We start from the raw sequence: 26,603 nt of genomic DNA on the forward strand, positions 1-26,603 counted from the left end.
TGGGAACTCTAAGCTGAGTGAAGGAAGCCATGTATAGAACATCGTTTATATGAATTTCATAAAACATGGAAAAGTCAGAGTCTGAGAGATGAGAGGCCACTTACCAGAGGCCAGGGAGGGAGGAATGAGAGGAAATTTCTTGTTGAGGCTAAGCGGCCTCCTGCAGTGGTAAAATGTTCTGGAAACGGATGGTGGTGACGGTTGCACCATATGGTGAACGCACTAAATACCACCGAATTGGACATTTAGGAATGTTTTGAATGGTAAACATTATGCTATGTGCTTTTTATCAACCCCCTAAAATATCTAAATAGATAAACCTGGAGTGTTACGGTTGAACTTCCCTGCCAAACCAGGACGCCACGGAGCAAAGCATGATGGGAAAGAAGAAATGACCTGGGAAGTCTCTCAGTTTGGGGGGGTGGGGGAGGAGGCTGGACACGTGAAGCCTGTCACAGCCTAGCCAAGCAACTTCTGCAGTCCGTGTTGAAATCCTGCTGAAGAGAGGCTGGCTGCCAGGAGCTGCAGGCCTCCCAGGTTTGTGATGCTCTCGTTGTGTGTGCGCGCATTTCCTGTGACTAATGTGGGCTGGGGCTTGTCTCTCTTGGCTGCAGCTAGACTGAAGACAAGCTCTCCCCTGGTTTGGCAGGAAGCGTTTGAAGCTACTGCCAAGACATCTGCTTCATCTCTCTTGGCAACAACAGGCATCCTGAGAGACAGACTCTGGGCTTGGAAGTCGGAACAACCAGCAATGATTCTTTCTCCTTTTCTCCTGTGGGACTTTAAACGGAAGCTCCCAGACCCAGATATAGATGGATCATATGCAGGGAGCCTGAGTTACAGAGAAGCCAGCACTGGGGTACAAAAATGAGGGATGGGGAGACATGGAGACTTCTGGCTTAGATAAATTCGGTTTGATTCTGAGCATGCCACTGTCTTAATGACATATGTGAAGTCACTGTGTGGAAAAGGAAAACATCTTCCTCAGGAGCTGAGCAGTGGGATTCTGAGGGAGAACACCCTGAAAACATGAACACATTCGGGGGGCTCTGGGGAGTTTGAGAAAAGCTCCCAGGGGGGCCTCCAGAGAAGTGGCCTATGGAGACCTGAAAGGACCAGTTCAGCTCTTAGCATAAAAGAGATTTATTTGTCCCAGAGGGACAAAGGGCAGTGGATAAAAGACAAAGACAGGAGATAGAGGATGAGGGAGAAGGGAAAGGGAACAAGAGAGAGGGATATTTGTCCCGGAGGGGGATAAAGGACTGCCTCTGGATAGAGAGGAGACAGACATGGCCGGGCTTCTAAACTTTGATAACTAGACCTTGGTGGTCACCCTCAGGAAGAGGAAGTGGCCAAATAAGGGAATAGACCTCAGGGGCTGTAGGAATGCATTCTAACAGTTTTTAGTGAGGCAGAGGGAATGGAGAAGGACAAGGCCTGCCAGAGCCATGTCTGCCACTCTCCGGCTGGCCAGAGTCCCTTCAAGACCACCACGTCAGGCACTCTGGCCTTGTATCCTCTGCCCTCTAATCTCCAGTCACCAGGGGCCTGACGTTGACTCACTAATTTTATAACCAAGGCCTCCAGACTCAGGGCTATCCCTGGTCAGGCTTTAAATACAGTTGCTGATTCAGGGGCCCGGAAGAGTAGGACATACGAGTAAAGACTAAAGGCTACTGCCACTCCAGCAAAGCGTAAGCACTTAGGGTCTCTGACGTGTGGATAGCCACCTCTCAGACCCTCGCCCAGCTTCCCGTAGAATAGGGCAGAGGTGGCTTCCCACAGCTACCCAGCAGCTCCTGTCTCCCTCTCCGAGGCTCTCATTCCCATAAACTTTGTGAATTGCTATTTGATTTTTTAATCGTGTTTTGGAGGAGTACGTGTCCAGTGGAGTCTGTGAAGGTCAGAGGACAGCTTGCTAGAACCTGTTCTCCCCTTCTAGCGTGTGGGTTCTGGGAATTGAGTTCAGGATTGGCAGCAAGCTCTAAGCCATCTCTCAGGGCTCCAACATTGTTATTTAAACATCAGCAGGACCGACAGCCCTTCCTTCCTATAAAGGGAATCTACAAACCGTGTGTATTTATAACACCTTCCGAGGACGGGGGGCCTTAGAGAGACTTGCCTTAGTCTGTTTTCTGTTGCTATAACAAAGTACTTAAGACCAAGTAGATTATAAAGAATGGATGTTTATTTGGCCAGTGGTTATGGAGGCTGGGAAGAAAAAGAGCCTGTGGTGTGTCATCTGCAAGGCATCTGGCCTGGAGGACAGAGGGCATCATCACATTAGGTAAGACAGCCAACCAACATGCCAGCTCCAGTTTCCTTCCTCTCTCCATAAGGCCACTAAGATTATCACAGCGGTCACGCCCTAGTCTTAACTAGCTCACAAGGGGACTGCAGCCCTCCAAATATCATTAGCATATGCATTTGGGGAATTAGATTTCCTGCATGCGTGCGTGCGTGCGTGCATGTGTGCGTGCATGTGTACCAGAAGCCAACCTTGGGTGTCGTTCAAGAGTCATCCCTCTTGTTTTGTTTTGGTTTTGGTTTTAGTTTGGTTTTGAGACAGTGTTTCTCACTTTCCTGGAACTTACTTAGTGGCCAACAAGCCCCAGGGATTCACCAGTCTCTGCCCCTCAGGGCTGTAAGTCCAAGAGTATGCAGCCTTTCTAAGGACACGCAGCGCTTGAGAATGCTGCACTGTGGGCTTGGACAAGTGGTTGAGCCAGAGTTCAAACCAGCTCAAATCACACTTGGGTTCCCATCTGTGTCCCCAGCCTTCTAGGTGGGCCAAGTAAAGTAAGTGCCACACGCCTGTCTGTCTGTCTTCCTTCCTTCCTTCTTTCTTCCTTTCTCTTCTCCCTTCTTTTCTTTTGTTTTTTGTTTGTTTGTTTTTGTTTGTTGTTGTTTTGTTTTGATTTGATTTGATTCAGAATTTCTCTGTGTAGCCCTGGCTGTCCTGGAACTCATTCTATAGGCCAGGTTGGCCTTGAACTCAGAGATCTGCCTGCCTCTGCCTCCCAAAGGCATGTGCTGCCAAATGCAGCTACCGGGCACTTTTCAGTGACCTTATTAGCATATAATTAGCATACCATACAGCACACCCACATGAACTGTAAAATTTGGTGGATTTTATTACATTCACAGAGTATACAACCACCACAACCAATTTTAAAACATCTATTGCCTCAGAAGAAAAAAAAAAAAAAAACCCAAGTCAGGTGTGTGATAACGCGCACCTCTGATACTAATCAATACTCAGGAGCAGAGACAGAGGCACATGAACTTGAGGCCGACCTCAGCTATGTGTGTGCTGTCAACTTGTCTCAAAAAGAAAGAGAAAGGGAAGTACTGGAGAGACCAGGGAGAAAGAAAGGGAGAGAAATTGATTCCACACTACTTAGCACTACACACAGACACACACACACACACACACACACACACACACACACACCTTCAAAGCTCTTAGATGGGCACTTTCTGTTTTCATTCCCTTCTGGACATTTTCTGCAAGCAGAATGGTGTTTACACATGACCTATTGGTAATCCCAACTTCTTCCAGGTAGCATACAGACCTCAAAGTTTGTTCATGTCGCCGCACGATCTGTGACTGCTTTATTCCTTTCTGTCGCCAAATATCTTTCCTTCCTGGGGATGTCATATGCTTTTGGCCATCTCTTCTCCAGCTGTTGGGTGGTTCAACAATCGGATGTTATAAATGATGCTGTTGATGGTCCTGCATAAGCCTTCATTTTCGTATGCATTCAAAATTATGCTTTCAGTTTTTACATGTGCCCAGAAGAGGGGTTGCTGAGGCAAGAGAGAAATCTGTGCTGAATGTTTGGGGGATCTGACACAATATTTTCTAAAACACACCATTTTACATCCCCACCAGAGGAGCCTGAAGGTCCCTAGCTATCTCCTCTTGGCACTGCCTGTGTTTTGATCTTAGCCACTGCGTTGAAGTGTATCACTCTGTGGCTTTGGTTGGCATCCCCCTAAGAGCTGCTGATATAGCCTGTCTTCTCACACGACTGTTCTGAGATACTTACACATGGCCTTTGGAGAAGCATCTGTTCAGATCCTTTGCCCTTTTTCTGAACTGGATTGTGTGTGTTTTTAGCACAGGGGGTGTTCCTTATGCATGTTAGCTCTAAATCCTTGATCAGGATTTGCAAATGTTCCCACTGTGTGCGCTACCTTTCACTTGCTTCATGGTATCCGCTGAAAACCAAGAAGTTTAACTTTGTATTGTTTTTGTGTGTACACAAACAATTTTTCAGTATTCTCTGACAACTTCATACATGTGTGTATTTTAGTCATTTTAACCCTGAATTAGCCTCAGTCACCCTTCTTCCCAATGACCCCTCCTGTTTTCATGTTCTGTGTGTGTGCGTGTGTGTGTGTGTGTGTGTGTGTGTGTATGCCTGTGTGTGCCTCTGTGTGTGTGCTTCTGTGTGTGTGTGTCTGTGTGTGTGTCTGTGTGTGTGTCTGTGTGTGTGTCTGTGTGTGTGTATGCCTGTGTGTGTGTATGCCTGTGTGTGCACCTGTGTGTGTGTCTGTGTGTGTGTGTCTGTGTGTGTGTGTATGCCTGTGTGTGCACCTGTGTTTGTGTCTGTGTGTGTGTGTCTATGCCTGTGTGTGCACCTGTGTGTGTGTGTCTGTGTGTGTGTGTCTGTGTATCATTAAGTTTAACCAAGTTTGCTTGCACTGGCAGGTATGGGCTAACTTAAGCAAAGGCAACTTAGCAATGACTACAGCACCAAGAAAACTTACTCTCCACCCCAAAGCAACCATTAACTGCCAATGCTCCTGGCAATGAGACTGGGCCTTCTCCCACCCATATGGAATGCTGATGGCTCAGTCTCCTGCAAGGAACCACAGCTGCTTTGGTTCATGGGTGTGATACATGTGTCACATCTGGACGACAGCGTTCCACGGCGCTCTTTCCTGTCCTCTGGCTCTTTTGTCCCCTCTTTTGCAATGGCACTGGAGTTCCTGGATGGGGTGATGCTGGTGTCCTGTTTAGGGCCGAGTATTCAATATTCACACTCATTCCAAAATTTGATGCATTTATCTCATTTTTCTTTAAAAACCTTCACTTTTAGAATCATGGAGTTTCCGGGTTTTTTTTGTTTTGTTTTGTTTTTTAAAGTAATATTTGATGTAAAGAAATAAGTTCAGCCTGAGACAATGATTGAATCGAAAAGAAAAGAGCCCTACAGAATGAGAAGTTGGAAGGATCTAAGAGCCTAGACAAGAACCACTGCTTTTGCAAGCCCAGGCATTTAAAGCATCCTTCCATTATAGTTTACTTCATTCCAGAGATAATTTGATGCCACTTTAAAAACATCAGGCGAAACAAAATGCCACAAATATAGAATTACGAGATAAGCATAGTGGTTCACACCTGTAATCCCCGCCACTCACAATGCTGAAGCAGGAGGATTGTGAGCTTAGGGTCAGCCTTGGCTATACACCAGACCGTGCCTCGACATCAACCAAGAATTCTAGGCTAATTGAAGATGTGCGACTAAGACACTCTGGAGCCGGAAGCAAAATTATAAACACAGGATTCCACAAGACTGCAGCATAGAACGAGACCCATGACTGAGAGGAGCTGCCACTTTCTCTGACACAAAGGCAACAGAGGCGTCTTCTCCCTGCCCCCTCTTAAAGGGAACACACATTTGACTTTACCAACTAAAAGAGAGTGTGGGTGGCCAGTCTTAACACCAAAACTAAAGTTATCTGAGAGGAGGCATCCCTAGTTGAAAAAACGTTCCTCAACATGCAGCTAAGCACCGGCCTCTGCAGCAGCTCCTGCCTCCCAAAAGCTATGGTCAAGGGCGGGCTGTGCCACCACTGCCCCGCACACGTGTGATTTCTAAGACAGTAAATGAGACCCAGCAGCCTAGAAAACAGAGAAAAGAATAGCAGCAGGTGGAATATTGAGACCCACAAGCCATTTGCAGGAGACTGAAACTTTATTTTTTTAATTAATTTATTGGGTTTTTTTTGTTTGTTTGTTTTGTATATGGGTGTTTTGCTTGTATGTGTACCACATGCATGCCTGATGCCTGACAAGGCCAGAAGAGGGTTTTAGACCCCACCCCCGCCCCCTACTACCCCCCCAGAGTTATAAACGGGTATGAGCTGCAGTGTAAGTGCAGAAATTGAACCCAGATCCTCTGAGAGAACAGCCAGTGCTAGAAAATAAATAAATAAATAAACAAACAAACAAACAAACAAATAAATGCATTCATACATATATACATACACACACACATGCACAATCAATAAACAAAGAATAAATACAGAGAGATAGCTCGGCCAGTAAACGCTTATAGGGCAAGCATGAGGACCCAAGTTCGATCCCCAGAACACTTTGAAAAAGGCCAGACTCCTGTGACCCCAGGTTCTGTGGAGATGGGAACAAGAGGATCTTGTTGAGCAGGCAGTCTAGCCCAATGCTGAACTCTAGGGACTCAAAGACTAAGGAAGGACTGAAGCGCTGGTTCAGCAGTTGAGAGGGTTTCTTCTTTCAGAAGACCAAAACTAAGTTCCTAGCACCGTCGGGCAGCTCACTGTAACGGCTGTAACTCCGACTTCAGGGTAATCCAAAGCCGCTGGTCTCAGGCACCGCGCTCACATGCGGGCTCGCGCACACAAATGCACATAATTAAAAGTAAAATAAATCGGACAAATGAGGTAGGAAGTAATTAAAGGACCTCCCCACTGTCAACCTGGCTTCCATACACACACACACACACACACACACACACACACAAAAGGAAGCAGAGTGAAGTACCTATTCATTATAGAAAATTCAGACAAAGAACGATATTAATTCATCATCTCAGTTTTCAGGCTCAGCTGCTGCTAACACATTTGAAACGTTTTTAGAATTTATTGCACGTGTCATTTTTTCTTTTTTTCTACAGAAATGCCATCCCATGATCCATGGGCTCGTTTCCGCGCATCATGAAGAGTTTCACGAAAACAACGGGCACTGTCATTTGAGGCCTGCGCTTTGACGGCTGCGCCAGGCCTTAGAAGATGGCCGCTCATTTGGTATTTGGGTTATTTCTATTTGTTTTTGTCCCTCTGTGATTCGAGGTGCCATGGCGACTTTGGGGACCATGCTGGGAACGTTCTCTTTAGTTTGCCAGGTTCTCTGTGACTTGAAAGCACGATCCATCTCCTGGTGGAGCCCTTGTAGCTTGTCATAATGGCACTTTGTGGCCTTAATGAGAACAGGGCTCTATTAATCCCTCTTCGTCTGACCTCAGCCAACCTTGCCCTCTGTGCGAGTGGGATTCCTAAGCCCTTGGGGCCCATTCGAGCTGTTGTCATAGTGATTGGTGCAGGATGGGGGCAGGGTCACTAGGCCAATATCCCTAACCAGTCCAATTCTGTCTTAATGACATGCTCAGGGCATGACTGCCCAGCAGCTGGGTGACAAACCAAGCAGTCAGGGCATCATGGAGCCTGACATGACAGCACTGAGGCTGGGACACCTGGAAGCTCTCCGGGGCCTGGTTAACTTGTCCCACAAAAAGAAGCTTAGCTGACTTGTCTGGGGAGTGCAAAAGGGTGTGAAGTCACCATTGCTCACGGCCCTGAAGCTACACTCATACCAGACGCTGGCGGGCCAATATCCTGCGAGCATCTGGGAAGACACTGTACCCAAAATGCTCATTCATGACCACAGTGGATATTCACAGAACCTGGGCAGAGAGGCTACTCATTACTGTGTACAGCAAAGGTCTCTGCTGCCATCTCTGAATGAGATGTATCAATGGTGAAACTGAGACCCGTGAAACTAGCCGATTCCAAACCAGCAGTTAAAAGGCATAGTCTGAACCCAGAGCTCCCTCTCCCCGACTCTCTCTCTCTCTCTCTCTCTCTCTCTCTCTCTCTCTCTCTCTCTCTCTCTCTTCTGGAAAGGACCTCCTTTGGAATCTGTTTAAAGGCAGTTAGGTTATTTTTTGTTTGTTTGTTTTAAAACTGGAAGGTTCTTTTTTTTTTTTTTTTTCTTTTCTTTTTTTTTTTCCGGAGCTGGGGACCGAACCCAGGGCCTTGCACTTGCTAGGCAAGCGCTCTACCACTGAGCTAAATCCCCAACCTAAAACTGGAAGTTCTTTAAACCTGATCTTTAAGGGGATCTTTAAGGGGAAAAAATAAAGTGTGTGTGTGTGTGTGTGTGTGTGTGTGTGTGTGTGTGTGTGTATTCTTGTTGTGCAAGTTTTCCATAAGTACATTTTTCTTTGGGGAAGGAAAGAGAGGCAGAGACAGAGAGAGGGAGCACGCAGACAAGGCTAAACTTGTTGGCCTCTGTCAACAATCCCAGCATCCTCCCTCTCCAGATGGAATCCTGGCTTGGAACATGCGCAAATCTTACTTTAAATTGTCTAAATCTCTTTTGCTTGACTCTAAGTGGCCTGGATGATTGGGGTGACGCAAATCCATGTCCTCAGCTGGACCTGCGCCCAGGCAGTTCACTAGGCTGTGGGCGTCCCTTTGGCTGCCTGAGGTCAACAGCATTGCCAGCAAGGGATGTCCTTCCCTGCCTTAGGGAGATGGCAGCAGGAGAGGGACATGTGGATCTCCTGTGCTGTGTCCTTGCTCAGCCCAGAGCCCTGACAGGTCTTCTAACTTCTTGCCCTAGTTGTGGTTTCAGAATCCCAATAGATCTGCCTGGACTGGATGCCAGGAGTTTGGGCAGATGAACAGAGAAGCCTTCACTACGTTTAACAGTCTCCTTAGTAAGTCTTAAAACTCCCCAGGACAGTGTAGAGACCTTTAGTTCCAGACTCGATATCTGGTGCCTTATCAGCTCGCCATGCTGTTCTCGCCACCTGTTTCATAGCATCTGACTCTTCGTCCTGGTCCCTCTGTCCCCTCCACCAGAGAAAACTTCAGAGGAACAACAGATCCACATTTCTGAGAAGAATGTAAAGAGCACCAAAATCAGAGAAATGAATCCATAGGACATTAATGCTGACTTTAAAGACAGGTCATAGAGGGAGGTTTCCCCGGCACCCCACCTACGACCCCAAGCCGATTAACTTCCTGGCTAGGTCACTGCACCGCTCCCAGGCAGGGCCTGGCATTAACTACCTGCAGACACAGCCTGCTCCCCACCCATCCCTCTGGCCAGAGTACAGTCATAGAAAGTCCAGGGGAATTCTGAAGACAGATAATGATTTGCCTTCTAGGAAAGGAAAAGCCGGGCAGCCCTCAAATAACCCCCAACGCCTAATCGCACGAGAGACTGCCACATCAGTACTTCTAGATTCCCAAACCAGAGACATCACATCCAGCAGGCCCGGGGTGGTGGGTTGGTTGGTTAGTTTGTTTAACCAATGTTTGTCTCCCCTGCTTCAGTTCTTACCTACGTTCCTAACACCCATGGCCTATAAACTCAGAGAGGTTTCCAGCTGAGGGAACACGAGATCCCTAAGATCCCCCGCCACTCAGCTGCAACCCTATCTCTTTAAAATTAACTTTCATCTTTTGCAGCCTCGAGAAGAGGCTAGAGGCATAGTGATGCCCACACACGTCTATCAGGACACTAAACCTACACAAAACCTTCCTTAGCCCCCAAAACATCAACTGTAAAGTTGGGGCAGAGTTAGAGCCGCTGAGAACATGTCACTTGTGTAGTGCTGCTGGGACCAGGTCACAGTGACCTGTTGTGGTAAACATTATTTGGGGGGTTCTACCCCACCTTGGATCATTTAGTTCCCAAATAAAAGCAGCAAAACCTTTATATTTATAATAAGCCTTAAAGCATAGAGCTGGGCAGATATTTACCCTTTGGACCACTTATCTACTTCCCTGTCAAAAACCCCAAGATACCGCTCGCCAAGTTCCGCCTGGGCCACTCCTACTCCAACTGGCGGGCTCTCGTGGTGGGCTCAGCATTTATCTACACTACAGTGCCTCCTTCCTTCTTCTCCCTCTCTCTTCCCCGTGGTCTCTGCCTCAGATCCCTAGCCTGGGAATAGAAGCCCCACCTACCTCTTGTCTGCCCAGCTACAGGCTGTAAGCATCTTTATTAACCAATCACGGATAACTGGAGGGGAGGCAGGGTTTATATAACAAAAGCTAGTATACGTGAAGATCCTCTCGTGTTGAGGCAACCTCGGGATACAGAATGTAACATTACATAATATGAGCATAACATAGCAACAGACCAAGCCTCAACAGTGACCCAGGAACTAACCTTTGGCTCCAGAGTCATAGAACAGATGCTTGTGTTTTGCTGGGCAGTAGCCAACAATCTCACCCTGCCCCTGACTAAAGTCCATATTCGAGGACTGGCCATAAACATGAGGGAGCCTATAGTAGCAGTCTGGGTTAGAGATGGACACCTTCAGTCTCAGCCCCAGTCTGACATGGGCGGCCTCCAGAGAGTTAACAGGTGACTCCAGCTCAGGCCTCCCTATGTGGCCTTCAAGGAAGCCCTGGGCTGGGTCCTAAACACACCCATGTGATCCAAGTTCTACTAAAGGTCCCAAGAGAAGAGGCTATGATGACCCAGCCCAGGGACTGTGAAATAAAGGACACTGGCCCCCAAAATAAGACCAAAGTTGTATAAAAGAAAGGCGGGAGTGCTAAGGAGAGTCCTGGGAGGGGAAGAAATGACCAATCCGTTGCCACCAGCCCATGGGAACAAACACCTGAGTTCTTCAAAGATTGCATTAAAAAAGAATACTATAGACCAGATGGCTTGTGTGGAGTAGAAATCTGTTCTGCCCAGTTCTGGGAGTTCTCTGATCTTGGTCCGAGATCAAGGCAGCACTGACTAGTTGCCTGGAACTGACGTTTGCTCATAGATGGAGTCTTCTTACTGGGTCCTTTCACTGTGAAGGGGAAGGGAGGTCTCCAGGTCCTTTTTATTTTTTATTTTTTTCTTTTTTTCGGAGCTGGGGACCAAACCGAGGGCCTTGCGCTTCCTAGGTAAGCGCTCTACCACTGAGCTAAATCCCCAACCCTGCAGGTCCTTTTTATAAAGACACGAGTCCCCTCCCAGAGGCCCCCCAACTTCTGATATATACATTCGGGCACACAAAGATTTAGGCCAGTGTAGAAACTTCCCAGAGGAATTAAGAATTTATGTAGAATCTTAGAAGATGATGACGAGGAGTTTTCCAGAAAAAAAAATTACATGGGTCCATTCCAGCATGACAAAGCAGTTAGTATCAAAAGATGAGAGTCAGGAAGGAGTGGGAATAGGGGGTATATGTGTGTTGATGATGCTGATGGTGGTCGTGGTGGTGCTCGTGTGTGTGTGTGTGTGTGTGTGTGTGTGTGTGTGTGTGAGATGGTGATAATGGTGGTAGTGCTGCTACTGGTGGTGGTGGTGGTGGTGGTGGTGTGTGTGTGTGTGTGTGTGTGTTTGTGGTGGTGGTGCTGGTTGTGGTACTGGTGGTGTGTGTGTGTGTGTGTGTGTGTGTGTGTGTGTGTGTGTGTGATGGTGATAATGGTGGTAGTGCTGCTACTGGTGGTGGTGGTGGTGGTGGTGGTGGTGTGTGTGTGTGTGTGTGTGTGTGTTTGTGGTGGTGGTGCTGGTTGTGGTACTGGTGGTGTGTGTGTGTGTGTGTGTGTGTGTGTGTGTGGTGCTGGTTGTGGTACTGGTGGTGTGTGTGTGTGTGTGTGTGGTGCTGGTTGTGGTACTAGTGGGGTGTGTGTGTGTGTGTGTGTGTGTGTGTGAGATGGTGATAATGGTGGTAGTGCTGCTACTGGTGGTGGTGGTGGTGGTGGTGGTGGTGTGTGTGTGTGTGTGTGTGTGTGTGTGTTTGTGGTGGTGGTGCTGGTTGTGGTACTGGTGGTGTGTGTGTGTGTGTGTGTGTGTGTGTGTGTGGTGCTGGTTGTGGTACTGGTGGTGTGTGTGTGTGTGTGTGTGTGTGTGTGTGTGTGTGTGGTGCTGGTTGTGGTACTAGTGGGGTGTGTGTGTGTGTGTGTGTGTGTGTGTGTGTGTGTGTGTGGTGGTAGTGGTGATGGAAGTGGTGGAGGTCAGAGGACAACATGCAGGAGTCAGTTCTCTCCTTCCTCCATATAAACTCCAGGATTGAACTGAACTTAAGCTATGGCTTACAGCGCCATTACCAGCTGAGCTAACTCAGCAACTAATCAGCTCTCAGGGCAAGAGCGCTCAAGAAGTCTAGGTTTGGTAGACGTGCTTCAAAACCCCACAGGAGAGAAAAGGAATGCTGGGCTTCACAGTCCAGGCTCCCCACGGGAAGCCTCCAGAGCCATGGTGCTAAATCCGTCTGGAGAAAACATTTGTAAAGCACACCAGGGTTCACAGTAATTGTCTAAGCCGTAGCCAAGCAACGGCATCTCCTTGCCACTTGGAAGTATCTGGGCCACAGGTTTCCTCACCTGGTCGAGCCTGCAAGGATCAGCATGGCTTCTAGATGAAGTCACCCCTCTGCCCAGCAGGGGACCTCTAGGGCAGCCCAGCTAGAAGCTTCTTTGTCTTTGAAGTCAGTGCACTGTCTCATCTGCAAGCGTGTTGCAGAAGCAGCGTCAGAGATTCAGCCGGTGTGAGAAGAATAACCGTGCTGGGAAGGACATCCCTCTAGGGACGGAAGCCCAGTAGCCAGGCGAGGACCTGGGATAGAGTCATAGCTGCCATGGGCGTAGCTCAAGCCTTCCTTCTCCCTCTTTGTTCCTTCTGTGCTTAACGGACTCTCCAGTGACCATGGAAGGAGAGGGATGGGGGAGAGAGGGGGAGGGCTGTGGGGGGAGAAAGGGGAATGAAGGCTTTGGCTTTAGCTGGTGTGAATTAGATGGACACACTGAGGCAGGAGAAAAGGCCAGAGACTATTATCCGTGCATGGAAGAAGAAAAGGGGTTCCTCACCAGGCAGTGGTGGCGCACAACTTTAATCCCGGCACCGTGAGGCAAAGAGAGTTTGAGGCTAGCCTGGTTTAACAGAGCTAGTTCCAGGACAGCCAGGACTACACAGAGAAATCCTGTGTTGAAAAACCACCAAACCGGGGTTGGGGATTTAGCTCAGTGGTAGAGCGCTTGCCTAGCAAGCGCGAGGCCCTGGGTTCGGTCCCCAGCTCCAGAAAAAAGAAAAGGAAAAAAAAAGAAAGAAAGAAAGGAAGAAAGAAGGAAAAGGGTCCCTAACACCAAATGTGGCTAAAGTCTCTTGCAGGCTGTTAAACAAAAATCCAGTCACAATTAACATTGCTTTCTCCTTTGTCCTTTCTTAACTATACCTGCAATTTTCTAGGAATCTCCCCAGAAGACCTTTACCAAGTCAAAAGACACTCCCCAAACACCTGGCCCAACCCTGGTGGCTCCTGGTTTTACCTGATCGGATTACAATCCCACCCAACACAGCTCTCGAACCACCCCATAATCTCGTGTTTCAGAGAGCCAGGAGGAGTTTCTTAGCAACCTTTTCAGATGTAACCAAAATGGTATGTATGCCTCCCACTGGGACAGTTTAGTGTGACTAGGGTGTGTCTTATTCTTTTTACCTGTGTGTTTAGAAATTTACATTGACGGTATCTGCACATCGTGTGACACTTAGAGAAGCCCACACCCATGCTCTCAAGTGTGCCTTGCTTTCTGTCTCTAGACATCCTCTCTTTGTCCTAGGCCCTGTGGTTGCTCTCTACTTACAATGCCTTTATTAACACACACCACACACACACACACACACACACACACACACACACACACACACACTGTTCTACTTCATACTGTCTAGTAGTGGATTTCTTTCCTCCATTTGAAACCAAGAGTCTTGTTTTACCTGAATTGGAAGTCCCTAAAAGATGGAACACCCTCAGGGTGCTGTGGGTGATACCAGATCTGTGTTTCTCTGCTACTGTGGACAGATCTTGGCTATGTGCTGTATCAGAATCTCCATTTAGGGGTTTAGGAAAGAACAAATGCGTAGACAGACATACACTGTCCTCTGGGTGGACACTGTCCTGGGATCATGGTCTCTCTGCAGACCCCTGCTACCGTCCCTCAAGAGTAGGAGATGGCTGGGTTACTTGACTCGATGTCCCAGAACAGTGGTTCTCAACCTGTGGGTCGCGACCCCACAGGGATCGAATATTGAATATTTATACTACAATTAATAATGGTAGGAAGATTACAGTTATGAAACAGTAACAAAATCATTTCATGGTTGGGGGTCACTGTAACACGAGGGGCTGTAGTAAAAGGTCACAGCATTAGGAAGGTTGAAAACCACTGTTCTAGAAGTCCACAATCCTTTCCTGCCTCTAGTGAGGGCTTCCCTTCTAATCTTCATACAGAAAAACTAAGCAAGGACCAGGGACCAAGAGCAAATTCACCCCATAAAGGAGCCATTCCAGTATGCATAGGGCCTTCAGAGGTCCAAGAGGGAGAGAAACATCTTCAGTGCTGAGATGGGGTCATAGACACAAGCTGCTGTCCCCAACCAAGTTTCTCCAAGGGACTCTCACCGAGTATACAAAGCGTGCTGAAGGGTAGGCGCCATTTCCAGCAGTAAGTGACCAACACAAAGCCAGCTCAATGGTATTTTTGAAGACTTTTTTTTCCCTCGTGTATTGCTTTGTTTAGACTTTTTCCCCCTCTTTTAACCTTACAGGTCTTTTACTTCTATATTATGGTTTCCAGTCTTTTATGTTTCACTGCTTGGACCCCACTCCCACTCATGTTACAATTCGTATCCCAAGGGAAGGACATTAGAAGGCAGGGCCTATAAGAAGAGAACAGCTCCTCATGGTATGGCCCGTGATCATGACTGGAATGAGTGGGCTGAGAGACCTCGGTGTATAGTACTTGGTTATGGAAACCTGAAAGGATTAAGACAGGAGACCTCAGTCACAGCCAGCTTCAGCAGATGCTTGGTCAGACTCAGCTAGCATGCCCGTCTTGATCCAAGCCCAGGCTCTGTCACTAAGCACCACAATCACAAAGGAAACGAAATTCAAGACGAAGACTGTCCTGTGAGCTCAGCACAGGTCTAAGGAAAAAGCAGGCTCCCATTAGCTCATGAAGGTCCTCCTAGACAGCAGGCCACACTCATGACCTCAGAGTCTCCTAAACTTAATAAGGATTCTTGATGCTGACAGATGCTCATTGGGGGCCTGCTCACTTCCTCTATGATCTCCCTTTTCTGTCATTAGTCATTACCCAGACTGCCACGGTCTGTATCCCAGAGTGACCTCACATGTCACTCACCCACCTTTTAGCATCTTTTAGCACCAAGTCCTCACCTTCCTGCCTGTTCCCGTAGCAGACATCACTAGTGGACACTTCCTTCCTGTTACAACTGGATTGAACCTTGATCAGAATCCTTATTGACTCGGTACTCTAGGCAGCAATAATAGAGCTAGCAGAGTCCATATGTAAGATGTGACTCACTTTAGCTAGCCCTGGTTGCCCCAGTTTTAGAAACAAGGAACATGGAAAGCAGCACTAGGAAAGGGTTTGTAAGTAAATGGTCATCATCAGTGTCTCATCTATCTCCAGGCCCAGGATGCTGTGATCTCTGTGACCTCCTATCTTCTAAAATTAGTTTCCTTTAGGGCTATAAAGCAGGGGAGAAGAGGGTTGTCTCCTCACAGTGCTAGTCTCTCCTCCAGTGCCTGCCCCACAGACTCACTGTAGGCCAGAGTAGGCCTCAGTGTAGGAGCAGAATGACTCCCTGAGAACCCTAAGGAATGGGGAGATCTGCTGGACTATTGTAAGAGCAGCGTTACAATGGAACAGTACTGGTTCTCCTGCAAACCTGTTCACCCTCCAGTAAGCAGACTAGGAAAAGGGAAGGCAGCTTCCTCCATGGTCAATTTCTGATCTCCGTGCCCTTTAATTATATGCATGATGGAAATGTGTTCCCTGCAACCTGCTAGCTCAGATAGGTCTACAGATTCGCCCACCCAGCTGCCTGCAACTATATTTGCTGCTCAGAAATGATTTTGCAAGGATCCAAAGAGACAGAGGTGACAGGCAGCCTGTGGTGTGGCTGCAGAGCCTTGACAATAGACGTGTCAGCCGTGTACCATGGCTGCTTCTAACTCCTAAGACTCCAGATTCTGGGTGATGGCGACTGCTGGGATGGATGGGAGAGGGCAAGCTCACTCTGAGGCTTTGTGTAGCCTGTGGTGCTTGATGATGAGTAGTACCAAGAGAGGTTTGTGCCTGTCTTAGAAGGGAGGGGCCTAAAGTGTGTGGCTCCAGTGTTGCTCTTCCCCAGGGAGATGACAAAGAGCTCTAAGGCACTGGTGGCACCATCGGCTCTGGATACTGATGCAGATATCTCTCTCTTTTGGTGACTGAGATGGACTTTAATTCTGACACCTGTATTGTATGGGCAGCTGCAAACTATTGGATCCCAGCTGCTGGTTCAGGTGTAAGTGGGGTGAGTGCGTCCCATGGCTCATGTCTAAAGTTCAGAGGACTGTCAGGTATCAGTCTTCTTCATGTCATGTCACTTCACTAGCTGGTCTGTGAGCTCCCAGGAATTCTCCCATCGCCACCTCCCATCTTTTTATAAGAGATCAGGGATTACAGATGCCGGCTACCACATCCAGCTTCTGTGTGGGTGCTGGGGGTCTGAGCTTAGGACCTTGTGCTTGCTTGACACGCTTCTGGTCTCCAAGAAAGTCACAGGACAACCATGGACAGTTTGGCTTCTCTCCATGGAGAGATCAGGTACTTCAACCACGTAGCATATCTGTGGTGGTTTGAATGGAATGACCCCATAGGCTCTTATCTTTGAATGGCTGGTCATTGGGGAGTGGCATTACATAAGAGGGATTAAGAGGTGTGGCCTCGTTAAAATAAATGCATCATTGCGGGTGGGCTTTGGGGTTTCAGAAGGTCAAGCAAGACCCAGTGCCTCTCTCTCTTCCTGCTGCCTCTGGATCTGGATGTAGAATGCTCAAGCTACCTCTCCAACACCATGTCTACCTGCATGAGTCATGCTGCCCACCATGATGACTATGGACTAAACCTCTGAAACTGTAAGCAAACACCAATTAAATGGGTCCCTTGATAAGAGATGCTATGGTTATGGTATCTTCACAGCAATAGAACATTGTCTAGGACAACAACCTAAGTCCTGAATCTTGGCAGTCAGTGTCTTTAGAAAGAGGGTCATTGAAGTTAAAGGGCTCTTGGGCAAACAAGCCCCCTTAAACGACCTTTGCCCTCACCCTAAGTCTGTTGGTCAGCCAGCTTCCTGGGTTTGTGCTGATCAGCCAGAGAGAGGAGCAGACTGTGAGCCCCCATGCTGGGCTGTGGTACTGTCCCAGGATAGAACTGGGACCCTCAGTCCTGTCAGTTCCTAGAAGAGAAAAGCTGGTTTGGAGTCATTTTGATTTGTAAGAAATAAGTGTGTGTGGCTCCTTGGGCAAGAGTGGTAATTGCTCTTGCAGACGACTTGATTTGGGTTCCCAGCACTCAACAAACTTATAGCCATTTTTAAAAAAAAAGATTTATTTATTATATATGAGTATACTATAGCTGTTTTTAGACACACCAGAAGAGGGCACCAGATCTCATTATAGATGGTTGTGAGCCACCATGTGCTTGCTGGGATTTGAACTCAGGACCTCTGGAAGAGCAGCCAGTGCTCTTAACCACTGAGCCATCTCTCCAGCCCACTTATAGACATTTTAAACTCCAGTTCCAGAGGATCCAATGCCTCTCTCTGGTCGGAGGGCAGCTCTCTCTCTGTCTCTGTCTCTGTCTCTCTCTCTCTCTCTCTCTCTCTCTCTCTCTCTCTGTCTCTCTCTGTCTCTCTCATACACACACGCACGCACGCATGCACACACACACATCATTAAGAAAGAACAAAAGGCAAGCATCTGGGGGACAAAAATTGCAGAAGAGGATGGGCAGGGTGCTATGGAATGCTGTCTTCCGGACATTGCATGGCCAGTAATATACTCATGAGCTCACAGCAGCTGTGATTACCTGTGTAAGACTTGCACAAGATCAAATTGACCAGCATCCCATCATGGACCAGAGAGACGTATGAGGCTCCATTTCTGGCTGAGACGCTGTTGTCAGTTGATGGATGCTGGGGAGGGGGAGTCTTCCTTTGGACTGCATCTGCTGGTGGCTTGCCTATGTGATGGATAGACGGGAGGTGGACTGACCCAGGTGTACCTGCAGGTGGCACTATTTGAACTCTGGCTTATAAAGAAGTAGCAGAAGAGAAGGAGAAGGGGGAGGAAATGAAGCTTAAAGGAAGAAGTGGGGGAGGGGGTCCTGTGGGAATGGAGGTGGATATGATCAAGATACACTGAATACATGTATGAAATTACTGAGAATTCTAAAAGGGTAATAAGAACACATTATTGTTGTTGTTATTGTTGCTATTATTATTATTTTAGTTTTCGAGACAGGGTTTCTCTGTGCAACCTTGCCTCTCCTAGAACTCACTCTGTAGACCAGGTTGGCTTGAACTCTAAAATCTCTCTGCCTCTGCTCCTCAAGTGCTGGGACTAAAGGTGTGTGCCACCACCACCTGGCTCATGCCTGCTGTTTTTTTAAATGACTTTTTACTGTTTTCTTTGTTTGTTTGTGTGTGTGTGTGTGTGTGTGTGTGTGTGTGTGTGTGTGTGTGTGTGTATTTTGTTGCTCTCATTGTTTATTTTGGATAAGGTCTTACTATGTAGCCCTAGCTGGCCTGTAAATTAAACTATGGACCTGACTGGCCTCAAACTCACAAAGATCTCTCTGTCTTTGTCTCCTTCCCAAGTGCTGGGATTAAAGAAGTACACTGTCATGCCCAGCAACCTTTATGTTTTAATAGTAGTATGATTGATATAGAAAAAATTCGAAAGCATAGAAAAGCATAGAGAAAACAATATAATGTTTTTATGATATAACTTTTAACCCAAACATATATTAGTAACTAGATTTTAGCGGCCGGAGAGATAACTTAGTGACTAAGAAATGCTCCTGTTCTTCCAGAGGGCCCAGTTTCAATCCCCAGCATCCATAGGGCAGCTCACAATGATCTCCAGTTCTAACAGATATAACACCCTCTTCTGGCCTCCTCGGGCCCCAGACATACATACCTACAGGCAAAATACTCATACAATAAGATAAAATAAATCAGTCTTTTTTCCTATTTACTTACTTACTTATTTATTTATTTATTTATTTATTCTCTTACATTTTAATCTCAGCTCGTTCCCCCACACACACAATAAATCAATCTTTCAGCCTTATATTTTGGCTTCTTTTTAAAAAAGAACATCTTGAAGAGATCTGTTTCCTTGCTTTGGTACCCAGCATGGAGTAGTACCTTAATGTTTGTAGCCTAGCCACCAAGTACTAACATTAAAGCAGTTCCCATACCTACTCTGAGGTATCCCATGGCTTGGGCCACTGGATACAGGAGAGCACCTCATGAGAGGGTCTATACATGTCAGCAGGGATAAATGTCTGCTCCCAAGGCAGAGTGGCCTGGCCCCTTGCCAAGGCACTGGGCTCATGGCCCAAGTCTCTGCAGCCCTTGATCACAGGATGGCGGCTAGCATGGTAAAACAATTCCCGGCACACCGGTCCTCATACTTTCTGGGCTGCTGTCCTGAGACTGTTCTCTGGTCTCTATCCTAACCTCAGAACACTGAAGAATCTGCAGACATCCCATTATTTCCACTGTATAGGATATGACACCAGAGAGGAGACATTTTCCTGGTATAGCTAAACATGACTAATGGAGCTAAATTTTGTTTCCTTTTTTTTTCTTTTTTTTTTTCTGTTTGTTTGCGCTTGTTTTGTTCTGAGACAGGGGCTCACTATACAGCCCTGGTTGTCTGAGAACTCAGTGTGTAGACCAGGATGGCCTCAAACTCACAGAGATCTGCTTGCCTCTACCTCCCAAGTACTGGGAATAAGGGTCCCACTATGCCTGGCTATGGGGCCAAATTTCTATATGATCACATTGTTTGTGTGTGAGCACATGTGAGTAAGTATGTAAGTGTGTGTGTGTGTGTGTGTGTGTGTGTGTTTATAAATACATATATATGTATGGGTGAACATGAGATATATATAATGTGTATACATACTTTTCCAAGTTGGAGTCATAGCCTCCTTTTTGCATTAATATTTTATAGTTTTTTTTCCTTTGTATGAATAGGCCTCAAAAACACTTTGAAATGGCTATGTAATCCTACAGATGTATTATAATACATGTAATTATGTATTTTAGAACATCTGGGTTTCCACTTTCTCGGTATTCAACATCCTCTTTATTGATCATATCTGCACATAAAGTTTTTAAGTTATTACCTCAGAGAGAATTCCAAGATATTTTTTGTTAAATCTGCTTGATGCATTTGTCAGATGGTTTCCAGAAGGGCTGCCCGTGGCTTGAGTGCCTCCCTTTGAGGGAACTCTTGTCCGTTCCAACTTACGGTAATACCAGTAAAGAGAATCTTATCATCTGAAAGGCAATAATGGTGATTCAGAATTATAACTCATGTGACAGGCAACAACAATAAAATCATAATTATGAAACCACTATTTTTTTTTTTTTAAGTATCTTCTTTCCTCATTGTTTCTTTCAGGTCTCGTGGTAGAGTGCTAGTCTCTTCACATGCTTAAGGCTGTACATTTAGTTACTGGCCCTGCAGGGGGGTGAGGGATGGAGTGGAAATGGGGAACGACACACCCTGCTCGTTGTTTTTGGTATGTAAGTATGGGTCCATGCGTGTAAAGGTGGAGGCCGGAGGTTGATCTCACTATTGTTCCTCTGGAGCTGTCCACCTTGGGTTTTTTTTTTTTTGTTTTTTTTTTTTTTTTTTTGGTTCTTTTTTTTGGAGCTGGGGACCGAACCCAGGGCCTTGCGCTTCCTAGGCAAGCGCTCTACCACTGAGCTAAATCCCCAACCCCCCACCTTGGTTTTTAAGACAGTGTCTCCCAGTGGCCTGGATCTCACTGGGCAGGTTAGACTGGCTGGCCAGTGAGCCTCTAGTGATGTGCCTGGCTCAACCCCCCCTCCAGTGCTGAGATGACAAGCATACAGCTGTGTGTCTGTGTGTGTCAGCACTCGTGTAGCATACATGTGAGGGTTAGCTTTCGATGGTTTTTGGTGTGGCAGAGATTTGCATTTTTTTTTTTTTTTTTACTAAAGCTGTTAACTTTTTCCTTTTCTGCCACGTCTGTGACTGAGCAATGGCCCTTTTAAGTGGACCAGAGGGCTTTTTCCTCTTCTTCATTTCTCTAATTTTGGTAACTTTTGAGAAAATATCCTTTTCCTAAATATGTTTTCCTGGGAACATCTGGAATGTGTTTGCTTTATCTCTCCTCCCCAGAGACCAGAATATTGAGGGGAAGGGGAGGGGAGGAGGAGGGTCAATCCATGCAGGGGGTTGGGTTTCAGAAACTGCTCTTCCCACAGCTGCTGTGGAAATGTCTACTACGCTCTGTTCTAAACGCTGTCTACCATTCCTAACCAAGAAATACAAACACTTTCCAAGTTTCTTTCTCATGGAGAGTGTGTGTTGTGAAGATCAGCTCAAGGGGTAGAAGGCCCAGCTCCCTGGTAGGAAGAGAAGCCTGGGGGTTCATACGTGTTCATACATGACACAAGTGAAGCTATTTGTGTCTCTACTCTGGAACCAGAAAAGCCCCAACCCTTAGGGCCAAAACAGGACTCCACTGCCAAGTTCCCCAGTGCATACCTCATTATTGAGAGTTCACTCAGCAAAAGCTGTCATCCATCCCTGGATACCAGCATTCACCCTGCCTCTCCCTTCTAGGCATCTCCTAACACCCAGCTGGCAGGGTCGGTGTGCAGATCCAGCAATGGGACCCTGTACAACATCTACCACATGGTAGACACAGTGACGTGTCTTGTGTAGTGCAGCTGCTGTGCATGGCAGATCTTTGAACTGAAGTTTCCAGAGAAAAGCCACACCTACTGTAAAAGACTTCAGGACTGAATGACTCCCGCTTCCCGCTTGTGGAGACCTGCAGGGGTCTGCAGTAATATTGGACTATCTGTAAGTGCATTTAGTAGCCATTCATTGTCTACTTCTGGTTTGATCCAACATCCCTTCAACTACCAGATAAAACCTTTGGAACGTGTCCATTTAACAGATCCCCGTCCTCCACCAGCCTAAAAGCTAGGAATGCCGTCGCGGAACATCGGAACCCTGTGCTGGAGACTCCCCCGCTTCGCTGTGACATACCTGTCTGCAGTCCTCATAACTGTCTTTGGCAACACAGCCTGCTGTCCTTCTGTGACTATGAATGCTCGTGTAACTTCTTCCACTGTGGGACACACTATTTGGGGCCACCTGAATCTACATTCCTAGGCCATAGTCACTCATGTTTGACTGAGAATAAATAATCTCATTCCCTTAAAGTGGTAGCTGTAATTTTCTCCACACACCCTAGTGACCCAGAACTGTCCCAGCAAGCCAGAGAGCATATGGCCACTCAGTGAAAGGCCCAGCACAGTACGTAGCCCTTTGACAAGTCCTCAGTGATGATACTCATGGAATGGTATGTCCCCAGCAAGCAGTGGCCCATGCTGGACATAGATCAAAAAACAAGGGCTCTGCATCAGACTCCTGGACGGGACCAGGGCAAAAGGACTCAGACTGTACAGCTATATTCTGAGGAGAGCCAGAGAGGCCAGAGCCTCACGACACCATGACCGCCAGAAGCCTGTGATAGGAAAGAGTGAAGAAGTAGCTCCTTTTCCAGAACCTCTGTAGGAAAGGCCTTGCTTGACCTGCCCCCTCTTAGATTTTTGTCCCATGGGAGCAATTAAAGCCAGCTTTAAACAAGGCAGAAGCTGTGGTAGCTTGGGTCTGATCTTCCTCTAGCAGGTCTTGTGGCAATGTCCTACTGCAGTTGTTCTCAACCTTCCTAATGCTGTGACCTGCAAATTATGTTTGTTGCTACTTAATAACTGTAATTTTGCTACTCTTAGGAATCGTAATGTAAATATCTGATTTGCAGAATATCTGATACGGGACCCCGGCAAAACGGGTTATGTGACCCCAAAGGGCTATTAATCCACAGATTGAATACCACTGTCCTAGTGGCTTCAGCCTGGCCTTTACTCCTTGAAAGGAGCCCTCAGCCTTTGTTGGCCTTGGGGCTAGCCTGCTGCAGAGTAAGCAGAAGGCCTTGCTTTCCCTGAAGCCCAGTGACCCAAACACATTCCAGAAGCTTGATCCCCAGCCAAGCATGACTCAGCCTTCAGGAATGTGTAATCTTCGGATTCCCCTTCCCAGGGGCGAATTCCTCACGCAAAGGTGAGCTCACAGCGGGCCTAACCACTAAGCCAGGCGCTTCAATAAGCAACAATGACGGGCCTTGGCTGAGCTCCTGGAGATACAGAGTGTGCTCCTGCTGTTTCCTGGCTCTGCCCCACACACCCCTACCTAGAGTCTACATGGTGTGTGGAGGAGGGGAAAGAAGGTAGAAATGAGGGAATCCTAAGATCAAGTTCAGGGCTCTAGAGAGTGGAGCAGGCAAGCTTGGTCAGCAGGGACCAAAGCTGGGGGCAAATAGGTGTAGGGATGCTGGTTAGTCAAGATCTTCCCTGGCCAGTCCATGAACACAGAGATGGGGGTGCCCCTGGATCCAGAACTGAGAGCAGTTTCTCTCCTACAAGCTTGCCTGGGTCAGGCCATCCTAGCCTTCTGAGACTCCAGACAAACTCTCTGGGGTGATGGCTGCCTTCCAGGTGTTAGGTAGCTAGACCTGCATTAGCAAGCGCAAAGGCCAGGAAGGTCAGACCCTTCCTTTATGATAAGAGTTTGGGCTCCACCTTCCATCTCCACAACAATACTCCAATTTGCAGAAAAGGAAGCATCGCAACTGCTTAACTTCCTTAAGATTTAAAAAATATCGCATGATATTAAAGGCCTTTAATCCCAGCCCCTATCTGTATAGAGAGTTCCAGAATAGATAGGGTTATCTTGAGATGCCCTGACTTGATAATTAACTAATTAAAAATTAATATGTAAACCAGGCAGTGGTGGCACATGCCTTTAATCTCAGCACTTGGGAGGCAGAGGCAGGTAGAACTCTGACTTCAAGGCCAGCCTGGTCTACTGAGCAAGTTCCAGGACAAACAGCGGCTACACACAGAACCCCTGTCTCAATCAATCAATCAATCAATCAATCATCAATCAAATCATATGAATAGGTAGAAGTAGCAGGGCTTTGTTGAACAAAATCTGAGTCCCTCCTCTATCCCCGACCCCCACCCAACTCCACCCCCACCCCCCACCCCCGGTTGGAGACATGACATTTAATTCTTGCTCCAGAGATTATAGTTATTACTCATTACCTTGCTATTACAGTGTTACTCGTTACTACAGGCTCTCTGAATAGTTACTCTAACTAGGCCTGTCAATCAGTCAGCTGACAGAGAGACCACTCCTGATGACATGCTGAGAGGGGAGAAATAATTATTCCTTAATGAGATAATGTACTTAGCCCGCCCGCCAGGAAGCTCCTCCCTCTAGGTAATTACTGACAGAACTTCACTGTTGAGCCTGCCCACTCTCCTGACCCTGAGGAGCTTTTTCTTTCCCTCTTTTCTCTTTCTACCTCTTCCTTGCAAAGGGACCAGAATCCCAGTCGTTCCTGCCCTGTCACTCTGGGATTTCCCTTATTCTTGTCTACACAGCTGCTAGTAGGCCTCTGCTGCTGCCTTCTCTCTTCCTCTTCTCCATCTCTCTCCTCCCAGAGATGCTATTTACAACCTGTCTACAGTGTGGTTTTTCTCTCAAACTCAGATAAAGTGATCCTATCAACAAGGCTTAAAAACCTGCACAAGGGAGCCCTGATTTCTTGTGTAACTTGTGTCCCCTCATTTCTTTGTTTCAGACACAAAGTACCTCGACAATGCATCATGGGATACCTCCAAATCACCTCCAGTTACAAAGGTCCAGCCACTGTAACTCCCATAATCCTAAGCCAAGGGTTCCCCAGGTGACACGAAGAAATTTAATAGCAAAATCTCTTATAGCCACCAAAGAAATCCCCTCATCTGATAAGCAGAGAGTGGCCCTATGACCAGGATTCAAAGGTAATGCGGCCTGAGTCTGTGAGACAGGGACTGACTCTGAGTAGAATCAGAAACGCCAAGGAATGGACTGGAAATGTCAGACCCACACAGGGACCAAACTTGTAGTAGTGGCCGGACTGGACAAGCCGTCTCTTTCACTATCACGTGTACAGGGCAGAATGTGGGCATGGCTGGTCAGGTCTCAACAGTGACCTGCCCACTAGGCGCCCTCGGATCTGCCAGGAAGACTGTGTTGCTCAGTATGGGTGGTTGAGCACCAAAGGTTCTGAGGTGTCCCTATTGTGAAGGATGCCCGCCTGAGGGTCCAGCTACAGTTTCTGAAAACACTTTCTGTACTTGAGGGCTTTTAGGGAAGGAAATCCCGCCTCCTCCTCTGTGAGAGACAATGGGCAAATCAGGACTTCCTCTATCCCCACCCCACAGCTGGCATGCACTTGCTTTTTATACCTGCGACAGCCGGCTTGGAAGCTCTAAGTGTCAGTGGAAGCTCTAAGTGAGGTCATGGAGAAAGTCCAGGAACCACAGCCTGGGAGTAGCCCCAGTCAGAACAGCTTCGTGGGCCCTGGAAATTTTGACCTGGCATGAAGGTCCATTCTCAGGCCTGAGTTCCATGGGTGGAGGAGGGTTGTTTGTTCCCACATAACACAGAAGATCCCTGGAGCAGGAAGCCTGACAGGCTGAGATCACATCTGCCCATGACAATCTTCCACTGACCCTGAGTTAGGATGTACAATAGGTCCCGTTACCCCTTAGTTGATCCTTACAGAATCTTTGACAATCTCACAGAAAGGGTGATGTTCAGAGGAGAACAAAAGAGCTGAAGTACTCCAGACTGATGTGAAGACTAAGGTACTCCTCTGGAGTCATCTCAGCTGGAAGAAAGGAAATTCAGAGGCCCTCACCGGCATACACGGGGCTAGATTACCAGCGTACACAGGGTCTCTCCACATCTCACCTAACCTTTGTAAGCAGCCAGCCCCCCACCTCCACCCCTCCAGGACCTACCTTCCCTGGATTTCTCTATTCTAGCCCCTGTACATCGTGGTGGCCCAGCATCTAACGGCATCCTCACAGATCCTGGAGGAAGCCATCTCTTGAGGACATAATTTCCTCAGTAGATAGGATGAGGCCTTGGGCCTTTAGTAGAACCTCAGACAACGTGATGGCTCGTGACTTCTCACCCTCATGTCTACAACAATAATATCCTCTTTTAAAAAGTAACTTATGGGGTTGGGGATTTAGCTCAGTGGTAGAGCACTTGCCTAGGAAGCACAAGGCCCTGGGTTCGGTCCCCAGCTCTGAAAAAAAGAAGAACCAAAAAAAAAAAAAAAAAAAGTAACTTATTTTTATTTTATGTGAGTTGGTGTTTTTCTAGCATGTATATCTGTGTGAGGGTGTCAGATACCCTGGAACTGTAAGCTACCATGTAGGTGCTGGTAATTGAACCCAGATCCTCTGGAAAAGCAACCAGTACTCCCAGCTCCTGAGCCATCTCTCCAGGCCCCCGTTAATATCCCCCTGAGTGGAGGACCTATGACATGTTTCTGGACAAGTG

The 26,603-nt window shown here is 47.3% G+C and overlaps 1 long non-coding RNA gene across 4 annotated transcripts; it reads left to right on the forward strand.

Moving 5' to 3' along the window:
* Positions 1-423: 423 nt before the first annotated feature.
* LOC102550373 (uncharacterized) lies at positions 424-26,349 on the forward strand. 4 transcript variants are annotated; one of them, XR_015622257.1, is made up of 6 exons: positions 424-537; positions 6,945-7,074; positions 13,256-13,445; positions 20,559-20,679; positions 21,753-21,995; positions 24,847-26,349. It is a non-coding gene; the product is annotated as an uncharacterized LOC102550373 (long non-coding RNA). The 4 variants fall into 4 exon arrangements; XR_015622255.1 differs by lacking the exon at positions 24,847-26,349 and adding an exon at positions 22,093-24,805; XR_015622258.1 differs by lacking the exon at positions 20,559-20,679.
* Positions 26,350-26,603: the final 254 nt, after the last annotated feature.

Source organism: Rattus norvegicus, chromosome 6, assembly GCF_021556685.1.
Source record: "Rattus norvegicus strain SHRSP/BbbUtx chromosome 6, alternate assembly SHRSP_T2T, whole genome shotgun sequence".
NCBI classification, from domain to species: domain Eukaryota; kingdom Metazoa; phylum Chordata; class Mammalia; order Rodentia; family Muridae; genus Rattus; species Rattus norvegicus.